This window comes from Carettochelys insculpta, chromosome 1 (genome assembly GCF_033958435.1).
Source record: "Carettochelys insculpta isolate YL-2023 chromosome 1, ASM3395843v1, whole genome shotgun sequence".
Taxonomy (NCBI): domain Eukaryota; kingdom Metazoa; phylum Chordata; order Testudines; family Carettochelyidae; genus Carettochelys; species Carettochelys insculpta.
The window spans coordinates 320535643-320556258 of NC_134137.1; the positions used below are offsets into that span (position 1 = coordinate 320535643).

The 20616-nt window shown below is 48.2% G+C and overlaps 1 long non-coding RNA gene across 8 annotated transcripts in view; it reads right to left on the reverse strand.

Annotated features, from left to right (window-relative positions):
- Nucleotides 1–20616, reverse strand: part of LOC142023262 (uncharacterized) — a 41091-nt gene that overhangs the window by 13509 nt on the left and 6966 nt on the right. Inside the window, exon 2 of one of the 8 annotated variants that reach the window (XR_012648192.1) lies at nucleotides 13848–14086. The exons of the other annotated variants lie outside the window; for them this stretch is intronic. This is a non-coding gene — a long non-coding RNA (uncharacterized LOC142023262). The remainder of the gene's footprint in view (nucleotides 1–13847; nucleotides 14087–20616) is intronic. 8 annotated transcript variants of the gene reach the window in all.

Below are 20616 nucleotides of genomic sequence, written 5' to 3' on the forward strand. Positions count from 1 at the left end.
TGTACCAGAGAAGTCTGTATTTAAATATTTGTCTTTTATAATTTTTCTCTCTCTACTTCTTCCAGCAGTTATCAACGTAAGTGTACATCTTTAACATTCATGCAGCTGTTCTGCAGAGTTTTGTGAATAAACCTGATCTGCACCTGTGGCCAAGAAACACACTTACATTGTGTAAAACCACTCATTCAAGCCTACATTTGCTATGCAGCAGGTTAAATTCCCAATGCCAGCTACCAATAACTCTGAGGGACTGAAAAAACAGCCCAGGATCACTGTGAGGTAAAGATGTGCACACACACAAGGGATCCACGAGTGGCATAGCTCTATGCCTATAGTAATGAGTAGGGTGACTTAAAAGTTGCTATGGCAGTTCTGTTGTATACCAGGATCTCCACCATGAAGATGATCCTCCTATGGTTAGCTAAAATGACACTTGGGCGACTTTGCATCAGTGGAGTGGCAATAAAAAAGCCTTAATGAAGGAGAGAATTTGTTCCATTTTAGAGAGAAATGTGCACAGCACTCAGCAACATGAGCAAATCTCTTTACCCTCACTGGAGATTTTGAATGAGGGGAAAGTGAACACGATGAAGTGTGGTGAGAAGATTAAGCAAAAGCATAAGTTCTTCACTTACTGCTATAATTCAGTGCATGAGAATGATGAACTGGCCTCTGCTGATCCTTTCATCTCACATTTCCTTTTCTTTTAAATCTGTTTTCTTGTTTTTCTGCCTTCGTTCTATTTTTTTAAAGTAAGGTTCTAACATTGAGGCAGCCCAACATTTTGAACCTGAGTGAACACTGCAGAAAAATATTTATCCTTGTTGATAAGGTTTTATAAAGTGGCCAGCTTGCTGCACTAAGCATCAGTAGCCTTAGCCATAACACAAGGAAGACAATGGAGAGCCAAGCAAAAGTATGATGGAAGAGCTGAACAGTTTGGAGACTTGAAAGATGTGGTTTGAAGGGTGACAATACGTTTGCTCTTCTCCGCTGTTCCCTCGTAATTCTCGGTTTTGATCATACACAACTTTAAAGCTATTGGTATAGTTCATGTCAATAATAAGAATAGCTGTATACTTTAGCCCAAAATTAGTAACTCTTCGTACTGTGTCAATCATCCATATCCTCCCAGAGATTAAAAAAACATGCAATCCTGGAAGTATTCTAAATTCATTCCAGATTTCAGTACTAGCTAGCTACTCAACATTTCATATACACAGAGATTACATTAGTGGGCTACAAGCTCAACAGAACGAAAGCAAATAAATAGCTTCAGAGCAAAAGAAAAGAAAACAGAATAATATACCAAATCTGATGCATTTACTTTATTTTAAATTATTTAATTTTCTTGCATTGCAGTATAATTTTCACCTGAATTAGTTTACCATTTTAATTCATCCTATAATAACCTGTGCTATTACTCCATGTGGCACTTGCCTTCAGTAGAAAAACAGATTCTATTACTTTAGGAGTTCTGAAACTAATAAGATACTAAACATAACTCAGTGTAAACAAGGACACATTGTATTTAATGTTCCCTCAGTATGACATGGTTACTTTTACGGTTCTGATTAAACCTTGTTTCTGACGTTAAACATGTTGCTCCTGCAAAAACTGACTGCTGAATTGTGATTAACATTGTGTTAGTTAATGCAGCTCCTAAAGGTCACAGCCTAATTAGTCGAAGAAGAAAAGCCCAGACCTTCCGAAACTGGTGGCCCATTTAATGCCCTACGCTGCAGAAAGCTTAGAGCTTTAATAAAGAATGCATGTGAGGTGACCCATTGAAGTTTACAGTCCTGCTCAAGTTTGTAAAGTTAAACACATTAAATAATTATTTGAAAGACTGGGAATGAAGTGCTCCCCTGCCCATTCTGTCAGATTAGGTAAAATGTGTGGGAATCAAAAGCCCTTATATGATTATTGCATAACACTATGATTATTGCAAATCTAAACAAGAATCTCACAGGAATCACATACCAAACACTCTCACAGTCATTAACAACACAAAATGGTCTGATCCTATTCCTTTTGAAGGCATAAACAAAACTTCCCACCAACTTCAATGGGCATAAGGTAATCCCAAAAGAAAATAAACTTGTTCATCCTACAGAAGTTAGAATCAAACCCGGAACAGGCATAAACTGGCTGTGATTCTCATTGATGAGGTTACACATGCCTACAGCATGAACAAAAACACACACCTAAACATAGTGTAACATAGCATAGTTTTTCTGAGTTTACACTTCTATAATAAAACCTATTACATTCCATGAAAAAGAAAGCAATGTTCACAGCTTCTTGTAGCCTCATAAACAACAAAATACACATTACTATAATAAACTACAGCTCATAAGAATCATAGACTGAGATTTAAGCACCATAGAACCCCGAGATATGCACACTCAAGTTGCACAAATCTCAGGCTAATGCGACTCTGAGTAGCTGGTAGGGAACCAGGCTCCCAGCTCCCTGCCGCTCACAGGAGAGAGGAAACTGGCCAGTGCGGCTTCACCGGTCAGTTTCCTGGCTCCCCCGAGGAAAGTGACATTTGACTTATGTGGGATTGTGCAGGAATGCAAACTCTGTCTAAGTAGGGGGTCTACTGTACTCTATTTGTATGTATATATCCTTGTGGTGGGGCATCCAGCCTCGCACCTCTTCTGAGGGCTTATGCCCTGCAGTCTGGTCTCAGCAGCCTACTCAATACAACAGTCTGTGTTCTCCTTTCCTTGGAGTCATGGGGGTGCAGGTGGGAGGGACTCAGGCCCTCCCTTCAGCACCAGACCCCAGCACAAGGCCTTGTCAGTGGTGAGCATACCCCCAACCACTAGCTGAGCAGTGAATCCCTCGGCACCACACCAAGCAGCCCTCTGAGCTCACTGGGCAGCCTCCATGCCCCCTGCCCCGGGCTACTTCGTACCCCAGTCTGGATGAGTAGAGCTGCGCCGGCTCAGGCTGCTGCTGCTCTGCAGGCCTATTCTCAAACCTGCTGCTCCTCAGGCTAGGACAGGAGCTACTTCTGGCTCTCTGACCTTTATACTAGGGCAGTAACTGGAGCATGCCCAGCAGGACTGCAGAGGAGGGGCCTTCTCCCCCCAGTAAGCCTGGCTCCCACCTCGCTGGTCAGTGCAGGGCCGGTACACCCCATCACAATCCTACTCTGTTTTGAAACCACAGCCAAAAAATAGCTCCACACAGTCTTGTGGGATTTAATATGCCATGTATATGCATCAAAACTCACAGGGGCATCTACGCTACAGCTCAGTTTCGAAAGAATGTCTTTCGAAAGAGAACACTGAAAGATGCTCTTTCAAAATGCAGCACCCACACACGTCAGCAGGGACTGAAGTTTCGATCTGTTATTTCGAAAGGCCCCCCCCAGTGCAATTTCTAAAGAGAGCGTCCACACACACAGGGCTCTCTTTTGAAAGAGCAGCGGCAGGAAGCACCACGGGCAGGGTCCCATGGTGGACGAGCCCTTCTGGGGCTGCCACCCTCCACCCGCTGTCTCCTTAAAGGCACCCCCCACACCAAGCCTGTCTCCAGGCAGAGAACAGAGAGAGAAGAGAGAGCAAGCACAGAGCAGGAATCCCGGGCCCTCATGGGCCCCGAGCAGCAGCACCCTAGCATTGAGGATGTGGCCAGCACACTGGCCACAGTCCTGGGCGCTGTGCTCCAGTGGCTCCAGGTGGCCACTCTGCTAGCTGCCCTCTCGGAGGCTGTCCTCAGGGCACGATGTCCCCAGCCGGTCCCTCAGGTCACCTGCTGCCTGTGGAGCTTCCCAACAAGCAGCGACTGGTGGGACCAGCTGGTGCTGAAGGACTGGGGCGATGACCGGTGGCTACAGAACTTCAGGATGACCACGGGGACATTCCTGGAGATGTACCACTTGCTCACCCCAACCCATCCATCACCGGGACACCCACATGAGGCCGGCGCTCCCCCTGCAGAAAAGGGTGGCTATTGCCCTATGGAAACTGGCCACCCTGGACAGTTACCGATCTGTCAGCCACCAGTTCGGGGTGGGCAAGGCCACCACAGAGGCCATCCTCATTGAGATAAGCTATGGCCAGGTCACATGCACACTGCATGTGGGGAGCAGGGAGCAGGGGGCATCCCCCGCAAGGGACGGGGTGGGGAGTGGTGGGGCATCCCTGCCAGGGACAGGGGTGGGGAGTGGTCGGGGGCGGGTGTGCAGGATGCAGCCCAGGCCACACTCATGAGCATGCCCCCTTACCACCTCATAGGTCGTCCATGCCATCAACAACATGCTCCTGCGGCAGCTAATCCGCATCACAGACCTGGATGGCACCATGCAGGGCTTCCAGGAGCTGGGCTTCCCCAACTGCTTCAGGGCCCTGGACAGCATCCACATCGCCATCAGGGCCCCAGAGCACAGTTGCAGGGCCTATGTGAACTGGAAGGGCTACCATTCCATGGTCCTGCAGGTGCTCGTCGATGCCAACGGCCGGTCCCAGGACATCTGCGTGGGCTGGTCCACCTGCACCCATGATGCCAGGGTTTTCACGAACTCGGGACTGGGACGCTGCATGGCCAAGGGGACCTTCCTCCCCCGGCAGGATCTGCCCGTCGGGGACACAACAATGCTGCCTGAATGCTCTGAGCTTCCTACCCGAGAGCTTCTGGGAGCCTGCATCCTGAAACACAACTGGACACTGGAGCCACAGAGCTCCACTTCTGCTGGGAGCAGCGCCACTGCCTGCCAGCTGATCGCAGCCATGGCAGACCCACACCATGGAGCATCTACACATGCGCTCTTTCAAAATAATCTTTCAAAGGAGGGTGCTCTTCCCGTCCTGGGAAGGGAGGACCAACTTTGAAAGAGCGCCATGTGTGTAGACGCTCCGTGGGTTCATTCGAAAGAACTCACTCTTTCGATCTGGATTTCAAATGTACTTGCTAGTGTAGATGCACCCACAGTGAATAACTATAGGGTAAACTACCAATTCAGCACAATGACAGAAACACGATTACGTTATATTTATTTAAATATGGAAGAATTTTAATGCCTATTAATAACCACCTGTTCATGAGGTTGGATTACTTCACATGTGCACACAAACACACTGTTGTTCTATGTATGGTACTTTTTCTAAATTTATCTACTGCTGTGTCATGCACTGGTTGCTTAAATAAAGAGTGCAGATTGCCCTTCCTGGTATAGACTGCAGCAAGGGTGGACAAAGTAGGGCCCATGGGCCAGATGTGACCCACCAAACATTCAGCCCCCCATGATAATCTCATCATCATCAATCATCATCAATAACCATGGGCTCAGCGCCCGTTGGTGTCTGATGCCTCTCTCACTATTTCCTTCCATCCTTCCCTGTCCAGTGCAGAGTGGCTTAGTTTCTGTATATTAGCTCCACTCCAATCTACTATATCATCTACCCACTCTCTGTGGGATCTGCCCCTCCTACTTGAACTTGAACATTATGCTGAATACCAGGGTCTTGATTTTTCATTCGTCGTTCATTCTGCAAATATGCCCAAATAGTTGTAATTTCTGTTTTATAACCTTCTGCAGCAGGTTCTCTTTTGGCTGTATCTTTCTATATAATTCCTCATTGGTGACCTTCTGCATCCATCCTATTCTCAGAATCTTTCTATAACAACTCCTTTCGAACGCCAGTATTCTTTTCAAATCTTTCATTATCACCCGTGTCTCACATCCATACAACATGCTGCTGAATACACACGTTTTCAAGATGCTCAACTTCATTCTTAAGCTAATTGCTTTCCTTTTCCAGCTCTTATCCATCACCTTTAAACCTGCTCTTGCTTTTGCTATTCTAGTCGCTATTTCCTTCTTACACTCTAGATCATACATTATGTTGCTCCCCAGATATGTGAACTTCTCTACATTTTCTAGTTCAATACCATCCACACTGATCTTCCTTCCTATTTCCTTATCTCCAAATACCACTGGTTTTATCGATGTTCATAATCAGTCCGTACCGCTTCCCTTCTTCGTTTAACACCCGCACCATTTTTGCTAGCTTCTCCTCATCTTCCTCAATGATAACTATATCACCCACGAACCTCAAGTTGTTAATTCTTTTCCTGTGCACAGATATCACTTCTACATCTTCTTTGATCTTGTCCATAGCTCTCTCCAGATGTGTGATGAAGATACCATGATAATCTGGGCCACCAATATCCAGCAAGACCCTTGGGCAGATTCCATGCACACAAAGCCACCACGTGACGTTCAAAGTGGCCAGCAGCTGGGGCCAGCATCTGCATCTCTGTACAACACACGCCTCTTCAAGAGAGGCCTCCACACTCTGCCCCTGCTTCTAGTATTCTCCTTGCATCTCCCATTGTCCTGAACTGGCCAGTGGGAGTGGCCTGGGCTGTTCCCGTGGGCGCATGCAGCACTCAGAAACCCGCTGTCCTCTGTCCCTCTTCCCACAAGGGGCACACTGTGCAGAAACACATGTGCTGGCCCCAGCAGCTGGACCCTTCGAGCACTGTGTGGGCACACATCAGGCCCACTGAGCTGCTGGCTGGGAGTGGCCTACAGTAAGTGCCTCCTAGCCAGAGCCAGCACCTCACACCCCAACCTCTCTTATACCCAATTCCCTGTCCCAAGTCACAACCCTCTCCTCCACCAGACCCTGTATCCCCTAACCCACTCCAATTCCCTGCCCTGGGCCACAACTCAAGCAACTCAGTGCAAAAAATCTGCTTCATATTCTTGTCTAATTTATTTTAAAACTATTTACTGCATATACTAAGACCGAATAAATCATTTTGTTAGTCTTTAAAGTGCTACACTTCTGCTGCTTTGTTTTGTTGGAGTACAGATTCACTCAGCCGCCTCTCTGTTACTATTCTGCCAAAAGTTGATCTATAAGAACAGTTATAACTAAATGAAAACTGCCCATTTTGTTCAGTTGAAGAATAAGAAAACTCACTTGGTAGGCGGCCTTTCCCCCTGTATATAAAGTATCTATTAGCCATGGGCAGTGGGTGAAGTTTCCGTTTGGGGAAGCAGTAGCTACTTTGCACAGGCCCTGCCCCCTTCCCACTGTCTCCTTCCTCTTTTCACTCCCCTTCCCTGCACATCCCACATCTCACTGTCAAAACAAAAAGCAGTCAAGTAGCACTTTAAAGACTAGCAAAATGGTTTATTAGGTGAGCTTCCGTGGGACAGACCCACTTCTTCAGACCATAGCCAGACCAGAACAGACTTTAAAGTGCTACTTGACTGCTTTTTGTTTTGATAGTGTATAGACTAGCATGGCTTCCTCTTTGTTACATCTCACTGTGTGTTTCCAGCAAAATCCCTGAATCCAAGCAAATTATTTTTCACTTTTCTGCAGTTTTTCCAATAAAACAGAGCATGTTTTATACCATGTGCCAGACATGCAAAAGGTACCTAATAAAAAGCACTAAATTTGGAAATAAGAAATGCCAGACATAGGGTTTTTTTACATACTCTGCAAACTGCCTGCATGTCAGCTAACACCCTGAACCTGTCTCCTTGACCCTGGGGAACATGTAATGGCAAGCACCAATCAAAGCTAATCGAGAATTCCCTGTCCTTTCTGCACATCAGGCCTCGCCCTCAGCTGGCATTTGCCTCCAGACAGGAAGAAAATGGCTGGAATCAGACTGCACAAGTTACTACCTCATTCTCACTTCATACAAACAAGCTTGAGCCCTTCCCATGTTTATTGTTTCAACAGCAGTAAACACCTCAGACAATGAATAAGAATTGCCCAGGAACATGGATCATGTCAGCAAAATGCAGGCTGCCTGCTGCTTTAACAACAATCTCTCTCTCAGGGGTCATTCAATAACTAGTAGGACTTGGAAAGTAACAGAGAGGGAGCCCTGCTAGTCTATATACTATCAAAACAAAAAAGCAGTCAAGTAGCACTTTAAAGACTAACAAAATAATTTATTTGATGAGCTTTCATGGGACGGTCTGTTCTGGAATGGCTATGGTCTGAAGAAGTGGGTCTGTCCCACGAAAGCTCACCAAATAAGTCATTTTGTTAGTCTTTAAAGTGCTACTTGACTGCTTTTTTGTTTTGATAGTAGGGTTTGATTATGAGTTGGATGTCTTCATCTCATCCTGTTTGTGAGTCCCTTGATGGCTCATCAGCCCCAATTCTAGAAGGGCAGATCTTACTACAAAAGAGACAAAAGTTGGCAGCTGTAGAGAAGGGTACAGGGCAGTTTTTGAGGCTCTTTTCTTCTTCTCTGACTCTCCTCGTCTGCACTGCGTCACCTCCTCATGGATTACTGTTCTCCACTGGGGACAATCCTGTGCAAGGTTCTCCCAAATGTCAATGTCAATACTGCATTTTTTCATGTGTGCCTTCAGCATGTCCTTATATCACTTCTGCTGGCCCCCAACACTCCTCATTCCTTCTTCCAACCTGGAAAACAGAATCTGTTTTGGGAAGCACTTATCAGACATCCCAATCACGTGACCAGTCCAACAAAGTTGTTGATAAATAATAATGGCTCATGCTCAACTCTTCCAGGATGCTAGTGTTCCTGCACCTATCCTACCAAGAGAAAGTTAAATTCTCCTGAGGCAGCATTGTCAAGATGGCAGAATGGCCTACTGAGGCAGCATGACTGTGCCAGCTTTAGGTACCACACTGGCAGACCCAATATCCCCAAGAGTGAAGGAACGAAGTCCCCAGCCGTTCTCATCAGGCAAATGTTATCTCCTATCCACTGAAAAGAGCTGAGACCTACTCTATCAAGACCTCCACTCTCCCCTACCACCATGTACCTCCACCCTCTGCTGCCTCTTTTTTCTTTCACACCCTTTTCTCCCCAACCTTGCACACCCTGTTCAAGCTCACTGCCCTCCCCATCCAAGTATACCCATCACAGAATTCGAACATGTAAAAAAACCTTGCACCAGCTCAGGCCACTGATTACCTGTGGGAACATGCTGAGAGGCCCTGGCCCAGGTGGAGGGGGCTCCATTCTTCTTGGCTGTTTATTGCTCTTCCCAATCCCACTTAGCTAGTCCTGATGCCACAAATGATTCAGCCCTCTCTGCAGTACATGCACAGCATACGGCTGGCTGGTCTACCTGAGTCTTTGTCTAGCTCGGTGTTTCCCAAACGGCATTCTGTGGAATCCTGGGGTTCCGCAAAATGAAAATAAGGGTTCAGTAAGAGAATTCCATTACACTAACTGACTCCTCAGAGGCTCCCTGTCATGCCACCACTGAAACAGTACAACTCAATTTAATTGGTTTCATGGCCAGCAGGGCAGGGAAGCGGGAGGGATCCAGCCATTAAACCAACTGAATTTAGTTCCCTTATTTCAGCAGCGGCAGGGCAGGGAGCCACAGAGCTCCTCACTCAGACCACTACCCAAAGGCCACTGCCCTCCGGTAGGCATGGCTCAGCTCACCCACACCAGTGGAATACCTCCACACCAGCCTTCCTTCCACTGGCTGCATATGGCCCCCTGGCGTAGGCTCCCGAGCCAGCACCACAGATGGGTTAGTCCTGGGAGGCCAGGCTGGGGCTGATGTGGGTTAATCCTGGGGATAGGGGGCAGGTTTGAGCTGGAAAGGATTTACCCTGGTGACAGGGGAGTGGATTTGGGGCTGAGGGGGTCAAGCCTGGGGATGAGGGGGCAAGTTTGCAGGATGGGGGGCAGATTTGGGGGCTGAAGAGGGTAAAGCCTGGAAATGGGGGCATGGGTTTGAGGGGGCTTAGGGGGTTAGAGTCTGGGAATGGGGCTCTGCAAAATTCTTTCAAGTTAAAAAGGGTTCTGTGGCCAAATAAAATTAGAAAACAGTGGTCTAGCTCTTTGAAAAGTGATGATGGGAGAATCCGGGTGGGTCCCTGCTCTTGTTATCCCTGCCTCTACGGGCAAATTGCTCCAGCATCATACAACAGGAGGAGGAGTCATCCCATAAAGTCCCAAACTGAAATTCTCATGAGATCCAGGAGCAATGCCTATTGCATGAATGAAGCAGAAAAAATTTGGAATTACAAAAAAATACTTTACAAAATTGCACTTTTCAGAACTTTCCATCTGCTGACTTCAAAGCACCTAACCAACCAATTTACACAAACTTCTGTGAGGCAAGCAAGCACTAATTGTTATTGAGTACTGAGTCTGTTCTGGTCTGGCTATGGTCTGAAGAAGTGGGTCTGTCCCACGAAAGCTCACCTAATAAATTATTTTGTTTAAAGTAAATAAATAAAGTAAATAAATAAAGTTAATAAATTATTTTGTTTTGTCTTTAAAGTGCTAAAGTCTTTAAAGTGCTTTAAAGTGTAAAGTCTTTAAAGTTGATAGTATACAGACTAGCACGGCTCCCTCTCTGTTACTAATTGTTATTATTACTATTATTCCTTTTCTCAGATGAAGAAACTGAGGTACAGGATAATTAAGTTCCTCATCTGCTGTTTTATTTTTAAATCTATGGAAAAACTCCCCTTGAGCTCAAGCACAAAATGAGGGGTCCAATGTCAAACTGGAAGTCTGTGACAGGATGGCCATTAAGAAAACCACTGATCTTCACACTTCTAGCAGCGAGAACAGGCTGCATTCAGATGGGGAAATCACCCAGTATGATCCAAGTGTGGAGGGGCTTAGTGTTGAGGGATCCAGGTGTGGAGCATGTGGGTTGCTCAGTGGGAGATCTGGTTGCAGAGGGGTACATTGCGGAGTTCTGGGTGTAGGGGCAATAGGTCTCTGGTTGAGCATGGGGAAGTGGCTGGGAGGGGAGGTGTGACTTGCTGGAGGGTCCACATGCTGGGGAAATGGGGTTTGACAGTGTGAGCAGGGAGGACAGTGTGGCTTGTGTGAGGCTCCAGGTGCAGCTTGCTAGGACTCGGTGGAATGTGGGTCTGGAAGTAGGGGAGATTGTTGGATGGGTCCAGGTATAGGGAAGCAAAGTTTGTCAGGGTGAGGGTTAAATGGGCCTACTTAGCCAGGGGCACCAGCTGCTTTTGAGAGGAACTGCATGACAGGCTCCCTCTTACCCCCATAATGTTCCTAACACTTTTTCTTCTTCATCCCCTTGTCTCCCCATCCTTCCCCACTGCCTCTTCCCCCACCTCCTCACCCACTCCCTCATTTCCCCTACACCCACCCATCTACCCAACATAGAAAACAGGAAGGCTCCCCTCCCAGCACACAGAAGCGACAACCCACAGGCACTAGGACCCAGCCAGCAGACTGCCTTCGGCTGCCCAGACAATGCAGCTAATTAGGAAACCTGCATTTAAAACATGAGCTTGTATGCTCCATGCAGGTTCAGGGGCAGGCAGCTGGGGAAGGTCCCTGCTACTCAGCGTTCCCTGCCCCTGCCCCTGCCTGTTAGTCTGTAAGGTGCCACAGGACTTCTTGTTTCTGTAACAAAGACAAAAGCAGCATGGAACCAGCAGAGATTTTTGCTGCACTTGTGTGGGAAGTCAAAGCCTCCCTTTGCCTTAAGAACTCACAACCTATGGTTTAAGTGCATTTTCACATCACATTTTTAATTAAAATCAGTATTTTCAAATTTAAATTTTCTAAAATAACCCTAAAACTTCAGTGTTTTATCCAGCAAAAACTCTTAAAGTGCCACGTTTAAAGTTTTCGTTATGATTGATGCATTCCTTTCAACAATGTATGGCAAACAGAGGGAAATTCACAAAGAAATTCTCAAACGTTTAACTAAAGGAAATAGTTGAATTAAAAAACAAAAACTAAAAATCTTATTAAGTCATCATAGGCAGGAGAATGCCACATAAAAGAGACATTATCAATGAATTTAGGACTCAACTTTCACCTAACTCAAGACTTCTGTAGCCCGGAGAAAATAAATCCTAACTTAATTACTTCTAATTTTTCATAAAGTAAACATGCTCAAAACTGCAGTTGTAAGAACAGAAAATATGGATTAATCTTTCATATACATACACCTCTATTTTTAAAAAGCAACTGCACTGTCAGTAGTGAGTGAGCTGAGAAGGTGAAATGTTCATACACAGTTACATACCCTACTACTAGAACAGGAGTGCACTGCAGCCATTTAGCCATTTCTTCAGCACATGCGCAGCCTCTCTGAACCATCTACGTCTACACTGCGAGATAATGATTTTAAGGCATTTAGCCCCATTTTGCCAAACCTATCTTCACTGTAAATTCCATTAGCTCTATTTATAGAGCACTAAAATTGATGTAAAATCGTCGTAACCTGACCAGTGTAGCGTACAGTTTTGAATCTAAAACTCTGAATGAAAGTAAGTGAGGAAGCCCCATCTCTTTAAACAGAGTCCATTAGCCTCCGGACATTTCCCACGTGTCCCACAATGCCCCCCAGTTTTCTGCTCTAGCTTCTTCCATCTCCACTGCTCTCAGGTGCACAGGAATTAGGCAACAAGAAGACTGTTACAATTTGACACCTGGAAGCCTGTGTCTGTAGGGTCATGCTTGTATGCAAGGCCAAAAAATCTTCTTTCTTTGCTATTAGCACAGCTGTGGGATCTGTGGCTCTGTTCTCTACCTCTGTTAGCTGTCTGTTTTTCTGAGATGCCTGGTACCAGCCCCTACCTCCACCACCACCACGACCACGTGGCAGCCAGGCTGTGTGGGGCGGGGGTCATGCTTGTATGATAGGATGAGGAACTTCTCTTCAGTGGTTTACATTTTGTCCTGAACCCCCACCCCCATTTCCTCCCTTCCCTCCCCCCAGAGGCGCCATGCAGTCTGGAACTTTCTGCTCCCAGCCAGGTCACGTGGCTTGACCCCAAACCAATAAAAGGACATGCTGAACATGCTGCCAGGCAGCTGGCACACAGTGAGGGTCCTGGAGCTGCCCAGGGGAAGTCTCCCTCGGCAGCTAAAAGCAGTCAAGTAGCACTTTAAAGACTAGCAAAATAGTTTATTAGGTGAGCTTTCGTGGGACAGACCCACTTCTTCAGACCATAGCCAGACCAGAACAGACTCAATATTTAAGGCACAGAGAACCAAAAACAGTAAGCAAGGAGGACAAATCAGAAAAAGGTAATCAAGGTGAGCAAATCAGAGTGGAGGGGAAGGCCTGTCTGCATACTTGGCTCAGGCTAATTCTTGACCTTCCCCCCCACCCCTCCACTCTCTGATTTGCTCACCTTGATTATCTTTTTCTGATTTGTCCTCCTCGCTTACTGTCTTTGGTTCTCTGTGCTTTAAATATGGAGTCTGTTCTGGTCTGGCTATGGTCTGAAGAAGCGGGTCTGGCCCACGAAAGCTCACCTAATAAACTATTTTGCTAGTCTTCAAAGTGCTACTTGACTGCTTTTTGGTTTGATAGTGTATAGACTAGCGCGGCTTCCTCTCTGTTACTATTCAGCAGCTAAAGATATTCAGGGCTGGTAGCTATTTGGGGACTTGCAGCCACCTGGGAGAAGTCTCCCTCAGCAACTAAGACATTCAGGAGCTGGCAGCTGCCCAGGGAAAGCCTCCGGCAGCTGAGATATTTGGGGGTTGGCAGCTGCCTGGGGAAAGTCTCCAGTGGCTGAGACATTTGGGGGCTGGTAGCCACCTGGAAAGTCTCTGGCAGCTGTGATATTCAAGGGTCTTGCAGCCACCCAGGGGAAGCCTCCCTCAGTGGCCAATATTCAGGGTCTTGTTTAAGAACATCAAACATCCAGAGGCAGGGGCTGGTACCATACTTGCCCTCCAATGGCTCATCGTTAAAGGATTTAAAGTGTGCTCAGTCCAGTGTGGCAGCTGTTTCTCAGGCTCCCTCTCTGTAATGAACCCAAGCCCCCATTACCCATAGGCACAGGAAGTACTGTCAAAAGATGAGTGGGTGGACATTCAGTGTAACATCTGTGTGTACTTAGATGTACCTTTCTAGATTATGGATCAGGTTCAATGGTGCAAATTATTGCTCTGAGGATCTTGTTTGCCAGGAAGTCTAAATACAGAGCCAAGACTTTCCGCTGGGTCCACCGGCCACAGGGATAGAGGGTGGGTCCTGCCACAAGCTTTCATGGGCTCCCAGTGGCTTTAAGAAGGGCCAGATGCAGGCGCCATAGAGCACTGATTACTGTGGACATGGTGTCCCCGGGGCACTTGGAGGCCTTTTCTGTCAAGAGTAAAAAAAACTTTGTCACTAGAGTGACTGTCCTTTGAGACCAAATTTTTATATGGGCTTGATCCAAAGGCCATTGAAGGCAATGTAATAGCTCTACAATTACCACACTTCTCCAAGTAAGACTTGCAGCAACCAACCAAGCCATCACTGATTTGATGAGCCGTTGCATTTTCAGCATTTTGCCCACATATATTACTTACACATGCTTCTAGATTTTGGAGCAGGTGCAAGGATGAAAATTCTTGTTCTGAGCATCTCCTTTGCCAGGAAGTCTAAAACCAGATCCAAGCCTCAGCCCTGCTGGTAACAGGGGCAGGTGGTGGGTCCTGCCCTGGAGCACTGACAAGCAACCAAAGCAGCCATAACTGATTCAATGATCTATTGTGTTTTCAGTGTAACACCTGTGTCTACTTACATATACATTTCAGCTGCAATTTCTTGTTCTGAGGATCTCCTTTGCCAGCTCTAAACCCACATCCAAGCCTGGGCCCACTGATAATAGAGGCAGGTGGTGGGTCCTGCCACGGAGTGTCAGCCAGCATGCTGGGCCCAGATATAGCCCTGCCGGACCTCCTTCACCTTCGCTGGAGACTTCCTCCAAGCTCCGGGGGTTGGGGGTAGGGGGGTGGCCTTCTTCCACCAGGGTGGTGGCCATCCAGCATAGGCTTGGGTATTACAGCACTTCACCTTGGGGTCTCAGAATACATCCTCCTCGCTCCACAGGTGCAGGAGGATCTGCATGTGTGGCACAGTCTGGGAAGGGATCCACCTCTTGGTGTCCCGGGCTGGCTCCAGGGACCCTTCTGGATGATGCCTTGAGGGCCCAGGGAGCCTCAAGCTCCCTCCTGGTGCGCCATGTAGAACGCTGGTGTGATGTAGTGGGGGATACATGTGTACGTGTGTTTCACAGAGAGTGTGGGGCTCCTGCTGAGGGTAACCTTGGTGATCAGGTGACACCTTTGTACTGAAGACAAAGGAGGAGGTGGAGCCTGAGGAGTTTAAACTGGAACTGGGAGTTGGAAAGCAGTTAGTCTGGGTTGGGAGAGAGAGAGAGAGAGAGAGAAAGACAAAGGAAAAGGCAAGGTCCCGGCTGCAGGGGCCCCTCGGTGCCTTCTCTCCCCAACGCAGATTGGACTGGCTGTCTCTTCCTGCTGTACTGACATGCCTGTACGATGCCGTGCCCTGTTGGCTAATAAACCCACTGTTCTCCTGCTGATTCAGAGTCACTCCTGCCTGTGGATGGGGTGCAGAGCTTGGGGACACCTGAACCCCATCACACTAGTGTCAGGAGTGGGATGTACTGCACCCCGAGGATGGAGCATCCAGCAGTAAGTGATGAGGGCCCAGGAGGAAGAAGGGGGGCCAGCAAGACCCAGGTGTGCTAACGGGAAGTGAGATGCAGCTTCCCAAGGCAGAGGGGCCTGTGGCCGAACCCGAGCAACTGCGGTCATGGTCCTAGAGAGGGGGTGTCACACCCAAGGAGGGGTTACTCCTGGAAGTCCGCTGGAGTCAGTCCCAGAAGGTGGCGGGTCCGAGGGCCCAACCCCCAGGAACAAGTGACCCACGAGGAGGCTGACACGCTGAATGAGTTCTTCCCAAGACAGTGTGATCATGGTCCTAGAGTGCAGGTGTCACAACGAAGAACGGGTTCCTCTGGGAGTCTGCTGGAGTAGGTCCCAGAGGGCGGAGGGGCCTACGGCCTAACCCCGAGGAGCTTGTGACCTGCAAGGAGCCTGGCACACTGAAGGGATTCTTCCAGGAATTGTGGGGTGCAGAGGGCATCAGCCTGAGAGCCTGCAACCACACCCAGCAACTCCACTGTGAAGTGGCAGCACCTGGAAACTGAATCGAGATTAAAGCAGCTGGACAAGGCAGCATGGATGTACAATGGCAGAGCTGAGGGTTAAGGAAACTCCTACAGAGGTGAGCCCAGATCGGGGCAGGGAACCCTGGACTGCATGGCGCTCTGAACAGAGTGGCCTGCCACAGCTTAAGGAGATAAGGAGCAATTCCAACCCATCATCTACTAGTGGCCAAGACAGATCTGCAGACTTTTCCAGGCCTGTGGAGGAAGGGTACCTGTGTGCCTGTGCAGGAAAGCAGCTTGTCCACTGGAATGGCAAATTCTGTGAGAGAAGCTGCCTCACCTTCTGGGTGTGTGTCAAGACCAGCCAGGGGGACTGGGACAAAGGAGAGAGTGTTGAACAGCAGCAGCATGCCTGGGGAAAGAGCAGAGCCTGCATTTGAAAAAGGTGCCAATGAGAAAACTAGTCCATTGTCTGAGGAGGATTCCTCCAGCCTGGGGTGGCTGGAAAGGGAACCATGAAAGAGCATTCCAGGCATGAGGACTCTAAATTCTGCCATGGGGGCTGGAACAGAGGTAATGGCTCTGGGATGGACAGTGGTATCCCTGATAAGGATGGTGGTCCTTGATGCAGGACAGGGTACTTCTGTGTTTCTAGGGAAGCGAATCCTTTGTCTGAGTCTCCATGGGCTCGAGATGGGGCCAAGATCCCAGAGCTGGATCTGAGTGCAGCTGAAGCCCAGATGGGAAATGGGCCTACCTCTGTGTCTCTCAGGGAGGATGATGCTTTAATTTGGTCTGATACAGTTAGTATCTTCAGGGAATCCCAGAGACCAGACAATTCTGGTACTTGTTCTTTGCCTGACGCTGAGGTGTTACTGGGAGGGGTGAGAGAACTCTGTCTGACCAGAGTCATCCTCCAGCCAGGACACAGGAAGAGCAGTCTGGCAATGGAGTTATGCTGCCTGATTAAGAGAAAGCTGGTAGCAAAACGGAGGAAAGGAATCCCAATCTTCTGTTCGGTGGTACTAGCTGTCTACCTGGAGGGGAATTATGTGGGAATCTGCGTGATTGGCCAGAAGTGATCCTCGGTGTAGGTGAAACCCAGGAGTTGGTTGTGGCTGAAAGGAACAGTGCCCCTGTGGAGCCAGACAGGGGTGAGTTGTTGTTTGGGCGGAGCTCTTGAGGAAGAGAATTTCCCTGAAACTTTTCCTGAGCAGTCTGGGGAGACTGTGGAAAATGAGAGTGAGGCGAAGGAGAATGAACAGGAAAGGTGCTTGTCTGTAAGCCCCAGAGCCAGCCCTTTGCCGGTAGAGGTTTGTTTCAGTTCCTGATGGCCAGGACCTGCCTGAGTGTGAAACCACTGGCTGTGCTCTGGAAGGGTCCAAAGCAGGCAGTGTAACAGTTTCTCAGGAATTGGAAGTTGGTTCAAGTAAAGTGAAAACTATCACTAAATGTGAGCATCCCTGTGATAACCAAGTCAAACAGCTGCACAATCAGTCTCTGTAGGATGCAGGAGAGGGCAAGCAATCCCGCATCTCCAGATAGTGGAAACACTTACATTCTCATAATGGACTCCACTTCTGATTCCATGGGGAGGCAAAAGTTGCAGGTGGAAAGACAAAGGAGCTTTGGGCCTGGTGGGCCAGTAAAAGATAAACAGGGATTTCTTCATGTGGATTCTGAGTCTCAGACTCACAAAACAACTTTCAGAAAGTAGTTTGGTATGCCAATTTCCAGACTGGCTGGGAGGAGGCAGTATTCCTGAGATCACCAATGGCTTAGCTCTTGTTAGAAGGGAAGGCACACCCAGACAGATCAGATTTCCATCCCGGGGGCAAGTGAGAAGATTAGAACTTGATGGTGCAAAGAAAGGCCTCAGCCATTTAGCCCCAAAATACCAGATTCTCAAGGATGTTACACAAAGGTTGTGGTATACCTAAGAGTAATGTAAATGTAAAAATTACAATGGGTTTGTTCTTGTTACTCATGACTGCTGTAACCAATGGGTGCTGCTACCAAAAGCTGTAGAATTGTACAATGTGCTGAATGTTTGGAAAGAATCATGTAACATGATGACATTGATGTATAAGCATGAATTATATGTTGAAGGAGTTTGTAATTCTGAAATGTCACCATTGTTCTCTGTAACAACCAGTCCTGCAACCTCTCACATGAGGAGGAATACTCCAAACCTATTGTGTGGCATGGAAAGGGAAACTGAGGCACACAACCATTTTTGGTGGTATGGCTAAATGTCAAGGGTGGAAAGCATTTGTACCTTCCTATACTGGACTGTAATGGAATTCCAAACATTTGCTGGAGCAGCTGTATGGGCTGGTGGTCAGCCAGGGCAGGGGCCCAGACCAGAGAAGAACCGTTTGGTCTGCTGGTGCTGCAACAGCTGTATGGGCTCTGCCTGCCCGATTTGAGAACGTGGCTGATGGACCCGAGACCAAAGCAGGAAGGCCAATCAGCCCAAGGGAACTCAAGGGACTTGCTTGGCTGCATTATACGAAAGGGGACAATACCAAGCTCTTGACTTGGAGCCTACGCCAGCAGGATGACAACATGGAGGTGGTACACATCAAGGGAACACTGATGGTGCAGCCGAGGCCCTAACACGCATGGAGGGTCCCTAACTTCCCCAGGTCACCGGCAAAATGACCCCACTCAGTTCGGTCTGGAAGGGGGGAGAGATGTGATGTAGTGGGGGATATTTTTTGTGTGCGTTTGGTGTGGGGGGGATATTTTGTGTGTGTGTGCATCACAGAGGGTGTGGGGCTTCTCCTGAGGGTAACCTTGGGGACCAGGTGACACCTTTGTACTGCAGACAAAGGAGGAGGTGGAGCCGGAGGAGTCTGAATTGGAACTGGGAGTTGGAAAGCGGTTAGTCTTTGGGCTGGGGGAGAGAGAGAGAGACAAAGGAGGGGGCAAGGCCCCTGTTGGCTAATCAACCCACTGTTCTCCTCCTGAGTGAGAGTCACTCCTGCCTGTGGAGTGGGGTGCAGAGCTTGGGGACCCCTGCACCCCATCACACCTGGTTTGAAAGGAGTGGGTGCAAAGATGTTTGCACAGCAGCTTGTAGCTCTGCTGTTGCACACACTCAGATATCTGTCACTAGGGTGGCTGGCCTTTGAGACAAAGTTTTGGTCTGAGGATCTTCTTTGACAGGCGGTGTAAACTCTTCCAAGCCTCCAAAGATCCAGTGTTTTTGCATCCCCTTTTAAAAACCTAGTAGCAGTAGTAGGCATCCTTCAGTCTACGTAGACTAAGGATCACACCCTTTGTAGTTCCATTTGGGATCATCATTTGCAGCGTCGACTGTGAAGGCCCACATGAGAGTGACAGTCCTTGCTGCATCTGTTGCATGTGTAGTGGGTCTCTGGCAGGTCCTTACTGTGCTTTCTGTGGGCTCACTTCTCCTCTGCTAGCTGTCTGATCCTCAACTCACCCTTCTGAAGGCCCTTGTGTAGTTCCTTCCTCCATCTGCTGTGATTGTCTGCCAGCTCCTCCCAGCTGTCCAGCTTGATGTCTACCTCCCTGAGGTCCCTCTTGCAAACATCTTTGTAGCGCAATTGGGCGCATCCAGGAGGTCTTTTGCCAGAGACTAGCTTGCCATACAAGATGTCTTTTGGGATCCTTCCATCATTCATCCTGTGGATGTGGCCAAGCCAGCGGAGCCGCTGCTGCCTGAGGAGGGTGTGCATGGTTGGGATTCCAGCTTGCTCAAGGACGGCGGTGTTGGGCACTCTGTCCCTCCACGATATTCCAAGGATGCGCCTGAGGCAACGCAAGTGGAAGACGTTCAACCTCTTTTTCTGGCAGGCGCACAGGGTCCAAGACTTGCTGCCGTAAAGGAGGGTGCTGAGGAAGCAGGCTCTGTAGACTTGCATTTTGGTGTGGGTGTACAACTTGCTGTTATTCCACACTCTCTTGCTGAGTCTGGACAGAGTTGTGGCTGCTTTTCTGATCCTCCTATTTAGCTCAGTCTCCAATGACAGGGTGTCAGTGAGGGTGGACCCAAGGTAAACGAACTCGCGGACGACCTCTAACGAATAGTTGTCAATGCTAATTGATGGAGGTTCAGCAACGTCCTGACCAAGTACGTTTGTCTTCTTTAGGCTGATGGAAAGCCCGAAGTCCTTGCATGCTTTGGAGAACTGATCCAGCAGTTTCTGAAGCTGGTCTTGTGTGTGTGACACTACAGCAGCATCATCTGCGAACAGCATATCTCTGATGAGTACTTCCCACACCTTAGACTTAGCTTTCAGCCTTGCAAGAGTAAACAGTTTCCCATCAGATCTTGTGTGCAAAAAGATGCCCTCTGTTGAAGATCCAAAGGCGTGCTTCAGGAGGAGTGCGAAGAAGATCCCGAACAATGTCGGAGCAAGGACGCATCCTTGTTTGACCCTGCTCCTGATGCTGAAAACATCCGATAACGTGCCGTCATATTGGATGGTTCCTCTCATGTCTTCGTGGAAAGACTGGATCATCTTGAGTAGCCGTAGCAGACAGCCTATCTTGTGGAGCAGTTTGAACAGTCCATCCCTGCTGACCAAGTTGAAGGCCTTGGTCAGGTCGATTAAGGCAATATAGAGTGGTTTCCTCTACTCCCTACAGTTCTCCTGCAGCTGCCTCAGAGAGAAGACCATGTCAATGGTAGATCTCTCGGTGTGGAATCCACACTGGGATTCAGGATACACCCTCTCAGCAA